Genomic DNA, 15,831 nt, shown 5'->3' with positions numbered 1-15,831 from the left:
AACATTTTGGTGGTGTTACCGCTCAAACCTGCCTTTACGATCGCTATACGCTATCCTGACACCCATTGTGCCAATGTTATTAATCGCCTTACTGTTAAATTATTAATCGTCTGATCTTTAGATACGTGGGTTTCGTCTTTAAAGATAAATATTTAGTGCAAAAAAAGTAAAGTAATAAATTATTATTAAAATTTTTGACTAGGTGCCATTTTTACGTTCTTCGGTCTTAATATTAAAATAATTTTTAAAGCCGAAAAAAAATTATACTGAAATGTAAATTAAAAATAAATAGCAGGAAAATTATGTTGTTGTTCGGAAAATATTAACAGATATTTATTGGTACATTTAATATACATACAATCAAACACGGTTGCTTAGCTTACAATTTGAACGCTTTCCCAAAGGAAAGCAGCTAACTGCCATATCTAAATAAAAATCTTTTCGTACCAATATATGTCAAAGGTTAGTATAAACCTTTATTGCCACATAATAGACGACGAAATAGACAATTTATAAATATTCAGTTTGACTCGCACATCAAGGTATATTTAAAACGTGACTGTTGCAAAAACCATTCAACACAAAGTCTCAGATAAGATCGGTATAAAAACTAGAGTTGGATCAGACAAGACAACGTTCTGGTTTAGAAAATTTAAACACTTTTTTATATCTTTTGTGGCTTAGAACGTGTTAACTGTGTATTGAATAGCGTATGCCAAAAACGGATATGTATGTAACAAGTACGCATTCAAGATCGTTTAGTGATCATTAAGAGCTATTTAATTTGCCTTTTATAACCGCCGCAAACTTGCTGCTCGATTTTTATACCTTAACTAGTTTGTAACTGGCCAGGTTTCTCTTGAGAATTGAAAAAAATGATCTCCTACAATCTCAATTCATAGTAGTTTTGTAACAATGCTTAATTCCAATAAGAAACATCTGTAAATTGCAAAATAAATAGATGCTACATTATTTTTACGTCATTGAATATTTCAAAGCTAAGTGATATTTCTCCTTTTATCTTTCATATATAACATCTTTGGTAAATATTTTGCCTTACTTATCGTTAATTTACTTTTACAAGAACATCGTAAAAGAAGTTTAATTAATTATAAACTTACTATTTATAGGAGTTTTAAAATGGTTTTTCTATTCTGGAAAAGATATTTTATAATTTACTAGCTTTTACCCGCGACTCCGTCTGCGCGGAATAAAAAATAGAAAACGGGGTAAAAATTATCCTATGTCCTTTTCCTGGTTCTAAGCTACCTGCCTACCAATTTTCAGTCAAATCGATTCAGCCGTTCTTGAATTATAAATAGTGTAACTAACACGACTTTCTTTTATATATATAAGATAGATGTAACCTTCGATGTTTTAAAAACTGTCGCCATTTTCGAAGCTCATAGCGATACAAGATAGAGGCACCTAATGCTGTAAAGAGCTGAATTTTATTTTATTCTCTTGCAGGACGGTGGAAAACTTAGCTATATCCGTTGGCTTACAGCGTAAGCTCCCACCGATAGACTGAACGGCGCTATTAAGGACCAGGATATCTATTGAGTCTCCGATATAGTCCGCTAGTATGCTTGCTGTTTTATTGACTCAATTACTTCGATACTGTGAGCTTGAGGCGGTATAGACTGAATAGTTGGGTGCTAGAAGAAAATGTCTGAACTTAGCTTTACTGAGCACGTCTTTCAAGTTATGTTTTTCCTTGTAATTTTTTTTTGATATGTAGTTTCTTTGTAGGATGGGAAATTAAGTTTTTGTATTTGTTAATGAAAATGTTTGTAATTTTTCAAATAATTTAGGAGTAAATGTATAAGTTAAAGTCAAACTTATGAGAAAGTTTTTTTTTTTTGTGTAATTACAAACTTTTGCTTGCAGTCAGAGCTATATTTAAAAGCTGTTATTGTAATAAATAAATTTACGTTGGTCAAACCACTTGTTAAAAGTGCACAATAAAATATTTTCGTATTTTATAGCCGGTTTTTGACGTCAAATATTTTAGTACAACGCTTAATTGAGGCTATCTGTCGTGTTCGCAGTCGGCAGTGAGACGTTTCCGTCAGCGGCCGCGCGAATATCTGCGTTATTGATATTAAAATTTATTTATGAGTATGTCTGCAAGTGATAAAATGGTATTTTGCCGGTGCCCGTGTGTTTGCCTGTCGACCGATTTCTGCGAAACGGCGTAATTAATTATGGCCGGAGCGAGCACTGCGCCCTCCCCTCTTTTGTTTTTGCACACCATTTGCAGAACAATGCCGCGCTCGCGACTTTTATCTCTAAACAAACAAACGAAGACCCGTGTCAGCTTTTTGTTTCGCGACGTTCGAGCTTTCGCGACGCTCGCAATTCTATCTCCAATTTATTAAGACTATTCTAAAAGCTCGTATTTCGCTCGAACGAATATTTCAATCGACCGCAAAATACCGATGTCACAAAGAATGAAGTTATGTCTTAAGAAAAGAGTCATCCTTCAGTTTTGATTTAATATATTCAGATTCAAAGAGTATTTCTAACGGGTTACATTGTTTCAAATAAATTCCTTTTTAAAGGCGCGAGATTGAGTCAGCGAGTTGTCTTTTTATTACGTCCATATTTATAGTGATGCTCTAATGGAAAGATCAAACGCGGGGTAGTTAATTTTAATGTGTTCAGTGTAAACGGCACAGAGACCGTTAGATATAATTAGAGGCATCGGTAAGCCCCTTTGCATTGCGCTGCACGCAGCTCGCAGCTCGCCCACAGTATTTTGATCTAGTTGACATTTATTATGTCACCGGCTCTGGAGCCGACGAGCCGGTTGATATTTTCACTGTTGCTATGGAATGGATTTTAGTTTCTGTCATGAAGCTATATTTAATTAGTTTGATAGGAATAAATGAATATAGTGTGAAAATAATAATTTACCAGTAAATTAAAAGACGTTAGACTAAAAATCAAATTTGGATAATGACTTCAATATTTTAAATGTTATCTTCTTATTAGTTCTTCTAGATAATCTTTTAATGTTAATCTTTTTACGCCATTAAGTATCCATTTAAAAATACAAATAAAAACCGAAGTAAATTGCACTGATCTATTTTAGTTAGTCCATTTGTGAATTCTTCATAGTTGAATGGTCGGTAAATTCCGAATAATATGAAAAGCGAAACTTGTTTTATGGTGTATAAAGGACTGTGGATGCGACCGGCGCAGCGGTGTGGCGCGGACCTCGCGGGCCGAGCTCTCATCAACTCTAACGAGCCATTACCGCGCCACTCTTCGCCCTTCGCGCCGTCGCTGATTGCTATAATTTTCGGTACTCGCATAACGTATAATTATTTAATAAAAGGCGTCAATGGTATAACCACAACACTAGAACGGCAGTTCGAATATTTTAATGTACTTTTTATAATACAACATAACGAACGTAGTTAAAGTGACTTTGTACTCGTATTAATTTTTGTATTTTCTATTGTTATGAAGATAGTTAAAATAATAACAAGATAAAAAATACATCAAAGTACATCATTGGAGTGTTTCTTTAACAATATTAAATTCATCCGCTTCTATTTTTTTCGATGTATTTGATTACTTTTTCCATTAGTAAAAATCTTTAAATTATTGTTTAAACCACATTTTGTATCTGAAAATAACTACTTGTTAAATTCTTTAAACTAACATCTATAAAAGGTAGCATAATAGTAAGTAAGCAAATCTAGACCTTCTTTTCTTTGGGTAGGATTAAATGTGAAATGTGAGTCATGACGTTAAATTTTCTTTTAGGTGTTGAACAGTTTTGTTCCGACAATTTATCATCACCATCGTACATACACATCTAAATATGGCATTAACATTAAGCACAGAAGTAAATCAAGTGCAGAAGATTAACATATTGTCGACGAAGAAAATAAAAAGCCGTACATCATGAGGTCGAGAATAATGAAGGAATCCACGCAGACAAGAAGACGCGGATGTGTGAATTATTAGCAGGAGGGTTTAAACCGAGTAGTGAAACGAAACGGAACGGGTGTGCGCGACTGCACAAATTATTCACACGCCGGAATACAAGAGTACGATTCGACACGAGACACCGAGCTGCAACTCCGTGGGCGAATATGGTCCTGTCCTCACTTCGATGTACATTGTGGCTATTTCTAACTCGACTCACGTTCCTTTAGACTACTTTGATGTCGCATACTCTTTTTTGCCATTCGACATCGAAACGGACGGAGAAATATTTTCGGGAACTATCTGTCCTAACTGGTGATCGGAGATGTTACCTCGTTTTATGGAAACAAAAATGTTTGAGGTTTCCTCGATTTGTTACAAGAACTGCAAATCTTTCGTCGATATAATTGGGGCGTTAAATTTAATTGCCACTGCCTAAAATGCAGCATCTCTCAAGAGTGTACCTGGCAGAATACAAATAAAAAATTAGATCGTATGTCGTATATTTCTTATTGTACATAATTTGTATTACCAATATAAATGTACAACTCGTATATTTGTAACTCTGCGTATGCTCAAAACCATCACTATGTTATCTCCAACAAAAACAATTATTTATAACGAATACTTATGTTCTTGCTATTTCTCTCTTCCGACACTCTTATGGACAGCCAACAAAGAAATATACAGACACATAACCTAAAATTCTACCTAGTCCATGTTATCTTTCGAAGATTACTCCGCCGATAACATAAATAAGGTTGTCACTTTTAAGTCATAATAATTTTAAAAAGCGAACAGCAGTGACTCCTCTCCGTCTTAATGAAATAAAAATACATATTTGAACTTATATTCAACTAATTTATTAATGTAAATAAATTAAACCGTTATCTAGGCAGTGTATAGGGTTGTCAAAGCAACTTATTTTCAGTTGAACGCGGGACGATATAACAGGGTTCCTTTGACTTTTAAGTGACACGACCAAAAAAGGCGAACAATAAGTTGTAAACTAGATTACTTCTGTGCACGTTTCGTGTACATAAGTTTGTAATTTTTTGTTGCAGTGTGCGTTCATAAAGTTAATTTTACGTCCAATATGATATGTACAAGTGATTGTGATCTCTACCTCACACCTGTGGCAACATTTATTTAGTACAACGGCGGCTCTTTGCCTAGTCCGTTTCTCTATAGTCTTTGTAGAGTTCCGTTAAACTGTGCGCGTGGGCGTTGCATATACGAGTAACGTCGGCTTCGGCGAAATCTCCTAAAGAGGTAATTTGTTTCTTTCAACGTCTTTTACATTTGATAACAATGTATAAAAACGATAAGTTTGTTGTTGGATAAGTTCAAGGGGATCGAAATGTTTCATTAATTTTTCTTCGTCGATAAATATTTATCGTGTCCTATGTTATGTTGTTATCAACTAACATGAACAAGTCGTTGCTCTGACTGTTGTTTATGGGGTCGCCTCTACCTTCTAAACTATGGGTGGATAAGGATTGAATTAGTGAAATAAATAAGATAAGTAAAAATGAATTCCACGACCTTGACGCTTATAGCCTGATTTAAGTATATTTTATATTTTTAAAGCAATCAACATTCGTTTTCGATTAATTGAGTAATTAAATGTAATAACATCTTTAAATATAACTGAAATATTGAAGTATTTTATGTCTTGGTTTAAGTAACAAATAGTTATAAGAATTAAACTCAAAGCTTTCCAATTGTAGCCTTATTTATAGCAAGACTATTTCAAGTCAACATTAAATATGTGCAACAGATGTCTGAACGCGCTCTAAAACATTTTAAGCCGTACTTAAATAAAAGAGTACTCGAGAACTTGAAAATTGAAACTGAAAAGGAAAGCGAAAACGCGAGTCATAACATCCGATCCGTGAAAACTGGCACTGGATATGCGAGAGGCGTCACGGCTATGTTTTACGACACTGGAAGGGAATGGAAATAAAAGGGGAAGGAGCAAGACGTTAAACGTACCGCTATGTCTTCGACCAAATTAAAAGCCGATGATTTATTACGCGCCGACGCTACGAGCGTTTCTTTTATCACCGTGAACTCGCCAATAAAACATTGTAATTCTGTGGAACGCTCCCATTTAATAAATCATCACGCACGGCTTCTGATGAAGTCAAGCTTTATGGAAGAATCTTTTGTTATTAAGACAGAACACAAGGAAAAAAAAAGTTCGTATTAATGTATTACATATATCCCGGACTGTCAAGATAGATATGTAATTACTTCACTTCTCTATAAAGTTAAAAGATATTTCTAAAATTCTTCTTCTCAGTCGCTTCAGTCTTTACAGACTGGTCGTGGTTATCAAGTAGGTGCCGTGACCTGTTTGATTAGACGCCTCCACTCTTCCCGGACTTCTGCTTTTTTCGCACACACATGTAAGGGGACATCCACTGCCGCTCTGACCTGGTCTATCCACCGCATGGGCGATCTACCTCGTGCCCTGGTGCCTTCTACTTTTCCCTGCACTACTAACCGTTCAATGGATACATCATCATTGCGTCTATTTCTAAAATAGTGTCTAAAATAAATACGGAAGAGTAGTACATAATAGTATGTACTACTCTTATTAACGGCATAATAACGGCGGCGGTAAAGGGCAATTAGATGATGTTCCTTGTCTAAAACTACTGTTCTTCAATATCCCAACGTTTCAATTACGCAATTTAGTAGAACGAAAAAATTATATTCCAATAGGCAATGTCTAAAAACTCAATATCCGTTTTATAAAACTTTATAAAGTTACAACGAAAGTTGATGCTTTTGATAAAAGTTTTTCAAGGAAATTATATCGAAGTATAGTTATTCTTTCACTCTACAATAAATTTTGTAGGTTAATTGCATGTATCATCGAAGTATCCTTACTCTTACTTTACACAATGATATCAATACCAGTCAGCGTGTATCAGACATATAGAATTACATACCGTATTCAAACCCCTTGTTTGATACCACTTAAGCTTCAAAAGTAGACATATCACAATTGACTTAAAGATCCTACGAATATCGAATTGCAAGCAACCCTAGTATCAGTTAAGTTATTTTGTATGGATACATAAATTAAGCGGAGGCGTATTTGAATATTTAAATACTTGATACACGAAGTTTTAAATATTAATGTATTACATGATTTCATTTTATTTATTTGTCTCAAATACAAACAGTAATAGTCTTTGTGTTTAGTTAAATGTTGTTCTTATTCACCTGAATACGTTATTATAACAATACATTAAAAAAAAATTATCTTATAGATTTCGAAATGTTTTTAAGACGATTTTACGTATTTTTTTTTTACAAAATTTACGCTTTTAGGACGTTTAATTTTTTTGCTAGTTTATCGGTTACAAATGCAATTCGGTTTCTTTAAAAATCGCTATTTCACTTTCACTGTATGCTAGCCTTATAAGTGGAATCCGATGAAAGACAAGGGGAAGTGAAGCCTCGTTGGTACCGTGAATTTTGTAATTAAACGCTTCGTCTAATTGCAAGCTTCGACAAAGACTTCCATTACACTTCGTTTCACTTTGATCCCCGTGTCTACGCGGCGATAGTGGCCGTCGTAAAAAGTAATAGGCCTCCCTCTAGATGTGAAACACACCTTTTGTTAAAGACCTTGTTTTAAATGAGAATTTCTTTCGTGAAAGGGCGCTTTGTTTTTATTATTACCTGCCTCCTTTTTGGCGTATTCAAACAACGAATCGAAAGGAAGGATATGAGTAAAGAATAGATGACGGAAAATGTGTAATGCCTTATTTGAGTCTTCTTTTCCTTCGCCATAGCGCCTAGGAATTGGAAATCTCTTCTTTCTTTGCGTCTCCTCCTCCGTCGCTTAAAGGCTGGCAACGTTTTGCGGATGTGTATGGGCAGCAGACGCTTCGGCATTTCGGCGAATTCAGGTGACCGCTGACTCGTTTGACGTTTTTAAAACAAGGTATGATCGAACACCTAACTAGTAGAAAAAAATTACAGACCTCTACATACATATTCATTAAAAACAACAAGTAATAACATTAGATTGAGCCAATAATTTTATTCCCAGATACTAATTTAAATATGAATCTCGAAATATTGAAATAAAAAATAACGGAAAATAATTATATTTAAAAGAATCCGATTGATAGTCAAAACATGGCTACAGCACAAAAAACAGTAAAAATATGTAATAAATAATTTTTAAGAGAATAGATTATAATATTATGCAAATAGGAATATTGTAATGTTGCATCATATTCATGTATTTGTTTTATAGTGTTACAACACCGCGGATATTGTAAGTTATTGACAGGAAGGTATAAAACCCGTGACGGTGTGTGTAAACGGTTTCCTGGAATCTGCTCAGATTAATATAGCGTCAACAAAGATTAATTATGTGAATGAAATCTCCGCTACGGAATTATAAACATTTAAAACAATATTACTAAAATACTCCAAGTTTGCATAAATGACAGAGTAGCAATATATCCAACTTATAGCAGTTGCAATGTTAACCACATAACAATGTGTCCTTTTTAACAAGTCAAATATGTATATGTTAATATTAAAGACTTTGATAATTCTTAAATCTTGTTCATGAATCGGTTTATTTATGAAAAGTTTTCCAGTTTTAATAATATATGTTACTGCTTGTTTAAAGCACTGTGCGTAAATAATTATATTAAAGTTTTTTATGTACACATACTATAGCTATTGCAAGTAGACACTACCTTATGAAATTCTTTACACGTATGTTTCATTTAACTTAAATTATCTAACCTATAAAGATATCCACGTAGATATAAAACGATGTCAAAAAGCCAAGTACGGCAGTGCATGCTGCACCCTGGGGGTAATTCGCCTGCCTCTATTTTTATAGCCACTTTTGTATTTGCTTTTCATGTTACACTAATGGATTGGCTTACTCTAGGTCTTTGGGGAAATTGTGGTCGTATTGTTTTATAACATTATTAAGTCAAGGACTATACAACGTGAAATGCTTTATACTAATCTAATATATAAAATTCTCGTGTCACAGTTTTCGTTGTCATACTCCTCCGAAACGGCTTGACCGATTCTCATGAAATTTTGTGAGCATATTCAGTAGGTCTGAGAATCGGCCAACATCTATTTTTCATAACCCCTCCCCCATTTTTCAACTGCGCGCGGACGGAGTCGCGGGCGACAGCTAGTATTATAGATAAAATATGGTTGATTGTAATAATTTGAGTTTGACTACGGAACCATTTTGGAAAATCCTTATTCAAATAGAATGCTGTCTAATTGGAAAAATAGCTTTGGATTTATATATGGCTGAAATCTGTTCGTCTGAATTTTTGTTGAATAATAGCTTTTTATTATGTATAAATAAATTTTTAACTATCTGAAATGACACACAAACCTCCAGAATACGTAGGTAAATAAATGCGAGATCACAGCGCTTGTTAGAGTCGGCTTTGTTGTACTCAAGCTATTCGTAATGAGGCAAAGTTTTATGTAAATAAACAATAGACTTACTCTGAAATTATTCAACAGAAAGCAATGCATTTCGATGAAATATATTCAAATGAGATGTAGGTAAGTGGGTAGAATGAACCAGATAGCAAACGACCGCCGTATAATTTGCGAACACGGCTTATTTTCGATCAGCATCAAATGATAAATGTATTCTCCATGGAAATAGGCCGGGAGCCGATATTTGTTAACATAAAATTATACTCGCAAATTAATTTCAATACTTCAAGTTAGCCGCACATTGCGGTGATATATATATTAATACTTAATGAATAACGTTCAAAACAAATCCAATCGTGTTTGTTTCTACTATCGACATGCATTATTTATTAAATTCGATCGTGAATTACTTAATTCAGTTTGAAAGTGTATTTCATCATACATTTGCATTAGTTTAACGAGCATTCTAAAATATTTGCATTGAATCGTGCTTGATATGTATCAGTTGTTTGCTGTTGTGTTTGGTTTTAATTTTTAATACTGTTAACATTCATTTAACAGACGTAGAGCTTCGTAGCAACGACATCTTTGCAAAGACCTACAATAATAAAGTTGAAAAATAATGTTATACAATCAAGTGCTTTTTGAATATGCCTGTGTATGACTCTTTTGTTTATTTGTTGGCTTTTTTAATAATAACAATAAATTGCTTTAAAACTAACACTCACGTTAAAGGACGAAGTTAACAACTAAGTAACCAGTTCCCATATTACTGTAGCCATTTATATTCTCTTGATAACAATAAAATTGAATAGAAACGAGGCGTTATTACATTTAAGCGCCAACACTGGTGTCTGAGGGCACGTAGCCACCATAAACGAATTATGTCGCTCTCCGACGCCGGCGGCAATTCGAGCCATGGCGTCAAATTCAATGCCATTGAAATATTTGTTTGACGACATACCGAAACGTACAGTACAAATAAATGTGATGTGTTCCCGGAATGATGATATTTGTCGTGTTTTATATGAATGTGTCATAACGCAATATTTTTTTGTTAAAATGTGTGATACAATCTTGTATGATCCCGCTTTTTGAGGATTATTATCGTTGTAGAATTTATGGTTTAAGAAATCTTTATTTTCCTTAATAAGAATCGAAATTACAATTCACTTACTTAAGGCTACAAGAATTATTTTACATTTGTTTTGCAAGCGTAGTGATTTTTATTTTTATACAATGTAGGTAAGTTTAAACTTAAACAAGTTGAAGCATTAACGAGTTTACACAGATACGAAAACTAGATGTGGCATGGAATACATTAATTTATTATGCAAATGTAATATATATATGTACCTATATATATTTTTCTTTACATTTTTTATTTTCTTATTTTTAGGTAACAAATTTTTTTTATTTTTTTATTTTTTTTTTTTTTTTTTTTTTTTTTTTTTTTTTTTTTTTTTTAAGGAGTATTTTTTTTAATGATTTATTTACTTAATTTTTTTATAGATTTTTATATATTTATGTTTACTAAATTATTTATTTTTGTTATTTTTATATACTTTGTTTTTTTTAATTGTTATTTACTGTTTAGTGATAATTTTTATTTAGCTGATAGTATCTTAGTCTATTTTTGAAACTATGTAAGGACTTAGCGTTTTTAATGTAATCGGGTAATTTATTGTAGATTTGGACTCCTTCGTATTCAATTGTTTTACTGCCATAGTTTGTTCTTGGCGGTCGGGATATGAGCTTGTTAGCATTTCGTAATTTAATTTTCTGCACCTTATCTTTTTTAGTAAATGCTATTTTAGTATGAATAGTTTTGTTGAGAATCTTTCGTATGAGTATACATGTATAATATTCGTATGTCTGTCTTACAGTCATGATTTTTGTATCTTTATACAGTTTATTGGAGGGAGTGCGATAATTGTAGTTAAATAAAGTTTTTATTAATTTATTTTGTGATCTTTGTAATTTATCTAAGTTTGTTTTGCATGCTGTTCCCCAAATCTCAATTAAATAATCAATGTGTGACTTTACCAATGAGTTATAGACTATGTACTTTACGGTTTTGGGTAGGCACTTCGATATATTACGTAGAACTCCTGAAAGTGAGATTAGTTTTGAATTTATTTTGTTAATATGGTGTTTCCAACTCAAACGATTATCCAATGTTAGGCCAAGGTACATTTCCTGACTCTTTCTTTGTATTTGTTGTCCGTCCAGTAAGAGAGCGATGTTATTGTTTACTTTTTTATTCTTTGCCGCAAATATTACGTAACTGGTTTTTTTCGTGTTTACCGTTAATAAGTTTTGCTTGAACCATTCGTTTATGTTTTTCATGTCAAGTTGGACATCAGCTATAATATTTTCAATGGATCTGCCGTAGTAGAAAAGGCTAGTATCGTCAGCATATAAACTAAGATCACCTTTTAGTCCTATCTTATGTAGATCGTTAATATAGATTAAAAACATCAATGGACCGAGTATAGAACCTTGAGGAACACCAAAAGTCACGTTAGTTACATTACTTTTACAATTCCCTATTTTAACTATTTGTTTGCGGTCACTTAGATATGATTTAAAGATTTTTAAGGCATCTCCTACTACACCAACGTCCTGTAATTTTTTTAACAATATATCGTGGCTAACTGTATCAAACGCCTTTTTTAAATCAATGAATATTCCTAATGTTATTTGTTTTTCGTCTAATTTAGTTTTTATTTTAGTGATAATATCGAGTGCTGCAGATAGAGTGCTGGATTTTGGTCTAAAACCATATTGTCCTGGATAAAAGTAATTGTTTGAATTTAGGTATGCTTCTAATCTCCTGTATAGAACTCTTTCAAAAATTTTAGCGATTGTTGGTAGCACAGAAATGGGACGATAATTGCAAGGGTCAGATTTAGATCCAGATTTATGAATTGGAGTTACTTTCGCAATTTTAAGGCTATCGGGAAATGTGCCTTTTTCCAGACAATTATTAATGCAATTAGCCAACCTGACAGCAATGAAATTATTTATACATTTTAGAATTTTAGTATTTATACCGTCCATGCCACAGCTAGTATTCGAATCGAGACTATTAATAATTTTAGTTATTTCATCTCCTGATGTGAGACTAAGATTGGTCAATAAATTGTCTGGATTCTGCTTGCCGTAGTCTCGGCTTTTGTGATATTTAGTTGGTATTTCGTTTGCAAGTGTTGAACCAATTGTCGAAAAATATTCGTTAAAGCATTCACATATTGCAGCTAGCTCTGTAACACACCCAGATGGTGTGATTAATTTATCAATGTTTAGTTCTTCTTTTTTTCTATTATTTGACAGCTCTCTTATTAAATTCCACATCTTCCGAGGTTCCTTTTGACAATTTTTAAAATTTTTGTAGTAATAGTTTTTCTTTGTTTCGTTTATTATTTTTGTAACTGATGTTTTTTTACGCCGAAATTGTTGCGCAACGTCTTGGTCCATTGGATTGATTTTATGTTTATGCCAAAGTTCGTTTCTTTCATTAATATCTTTGATAATATCGCGATTGATCCAATCTTTCCTCGGTTGGTTAAGTATCTTAGTTTTTGTGGTTTTACAGGCTGCAATTGATTCAATAAGAAATTTTTCAAAAAGTTCATAAGTCTCAGGTAAGTCATGACTTTTAGTCTTTTGCACTATATTAGATAATTTGTTGTAATCCACCACTAGGTAATCTTTCTTTTTAAGTGGTTCCGGGTCGTACTTTTTTATCTCAAGATAGATTTGCTTATGGTCAGACATTGTTGAGTCAATTAGAGCAAAGTGAAAATTATTATCTTTAAGATTAGAGCTTACGTGATCGAGTATACTCTTCGATGAATGTGTTTCACGTGTGCAGTATTTAGGATCGATTTTATTTAGTATTTTAAAGCCGTTGACTTTAACTGTATCTTTGTAAGTACGAACTGTACTATCTGATCCAAGCAAGTCAATGTTGAAGTCTCCGAATACTACTCCTCTCTTTATTTTGTTTAATTGTTGTGAGTAAATCTCAAGAAAGTTATTTACATTAGATTTGCCAGGCCTGTAAATAACGCCAATATCTACTGAAAATTTCTTCACGTGAGTCAAAAGGTAGTGGTTATCATCAATACAGAATTCCTCGATTAAATTGTGATCTAGATTGTTATGGATAAATATAGAGACACCACCACCCCTGCTATTTTGTCTGAAATTATAATAGTGACTGTAGTTTGTTAAAGTTAGCCTCTTAGCCTCTTCCTCATTTTTAATCCAGGTTTCAGTTAGGATAATAATTTGTGTAGTATATTTAAGGGACTGAATTATACATTGTAGTTCATCTAGTTTGCCTGGTTTTACAATACTACGGGCATTTGCATAGAAACATCTAATTGATTTTTTGGTAGTTATAATATCTGTATAGGTATTCGAAATTTGATAAACAATCTTTTCTGGTGATGAGGTTAAGATCCCTTTGTTTGCAATGGTGGCGCACTTGGAGGCGTGGTAGTGGTGTTTTTTTCAAGTGATATAATTTTAGGTACACCTCTAATATACTTTATACGCAAGTCTTTTTCACCTTCCTTGGTTCTATTTTTTATTTCATCTTTAAGTGTTTTTATAACATTCCTTTGTTGTTTGGTTTGATCTGAATATATTTTAATCTTTTCAATGCTATTATTGTTTCGTTTACTTAATATTGATTTTGCTACTTCTTCTGAAGAAAAACTAACTTTGAGGGCGCGATTTTGATTGAAATTGTATTTTCCAATGCGAACTAATTTTTCAGGCTCAGGACAGTCAATCAATAAGTTTTTGAGAACATTTAAGCATTTATCTTTATCATGCTTCAATCTATCCGAGTAATTTTTCGAGTTTAGTTCTGGTATTCCCTCTATTATTATATTTTTACTTCTTATAGCTCTTTCCCGAATTTCTGTAATTATTTTTTCTGACTGATTATTTTCAAAAGTTTTGTTTTTTAAACTTGAAATATCTTCCTCTAATTTTATCACTCTTTTATCCATGCACAAAGTAGTAGATTCCACTTCATTTAATCTACATTTGAGGTTATTTTGTTCCAAGACAACTACGTCCAATGTGCTCTTCATTTCATTGAGTTTGGTCTTAATGTCAGACATATCTGTGCATATTTTGTTTATATTTGCGATCTGTTCGTTTCTTGATGTTACTAAAACTTCCATGACATCAGCAATTTGCTTTTTTAAATCCGCTATGTCGGACTTTATCCAGTCATTGTCATCAAGTAGTTTCCGCTTATTTCTGTGAGTTACATGCGGTACATCACGAACGTTTGTTAAGTTTGGTTGTGACCCACTCATCACTGTTACTAAGTCACTTCCAGTTGGAGATCTTAACAGGCTCATTTTATATCTGTGTAGTACGCTCGCGTCGGCCGCACGCGGAGGAGCGGGCGCGGGGCTACGATACAATTCACTGTTTCACGTGTTATGCACAAAAGGGCTTATATTAACACAACTGTAATAACTTAATAACTGCTTAAGGTAAAAGAACTTATGGTTTAAAATTAAAAGTAAAGTTTTTGTTTTTGTTTAAATTAACTTGGCACACGTCCACTCTGTACGCTTGCTCGCGGCGAAATTTCTATGCAACAATATAATAGGGTCGGAATTTTAGCTTCGTAAAATTCATGTAAGTCAGTAGTTAAATTTCATCCTAACAGTAAGTTAAATTTCATATCTACAGTCTATTTTATTTGAATGAAAATCAACTACTTACTATGTAGCTTTCAATATAACATCAGCAACGTACTATCTACGAAAAGCCATGATTTCTTTGGTAGAGTCAAATACAGAACATCAAAACTAATGTCACATTTTTATTTCCAAGTTTAAATAATAACGTAAATAATTCTTTAATGTTTTAATTGAACTAGGAAATAGTTTATGAAAATAATCCAACAACAGATTTGACATCACGACCTTATGAGTACAATTCGCATCCTTATATAAAGTATCTGCCGTTGCCTGTTCTATCCGCTGATGCACTTATTGCCACAATAAAACCCTTCGCAATAAACTCCTTCGCATATTAATTCCATAGGTGTGATGTGAAATATAATACATGTAATTAGGATGCGAACTTAAGTACTAAGAAATTAAAGTTGCCAATTATTGTGGCTGTCCGTTGTGAACATAAAACTTTATGGCCTATAACTGTGTTACAGATTTCTATCGTTATCTTTTGTATCGATGAACACACGAGTGCTTTACGATACGATATCAAATAACTACGTAAGCCACGTATTGGTAAATTCAATGCTTATCGAATTTTCGCAATCGTTTTATAAATTATGTTTGAAAGTAGATAACGGTATGTCAAGTTCGATAAACACTTAAATATTAAGCTCTCACGGCTTAAGTAGCTTAGTGTACTTGTGATGATAGG

The sequence above is a fragment of the Papilio machaon genome, chromosome 9 (genome assembly GCF_912999745.1).
Source record: "Papilio machaon chromosome 9, ilPapMach1.1, whole genome shotgun sequence".
Classification (NCBI taxonomy): domain Eukaryota; kingdom Metazoa; phylum Arthropoda; class Insecta; order Lepidoptera; family Papilionidae; genus Papilio; species Papilio machaon.
The sequence above is the reverse complement of the archived record's forward strand: the minus strand, read 5'-3'. Positions refer to the sequence as shown.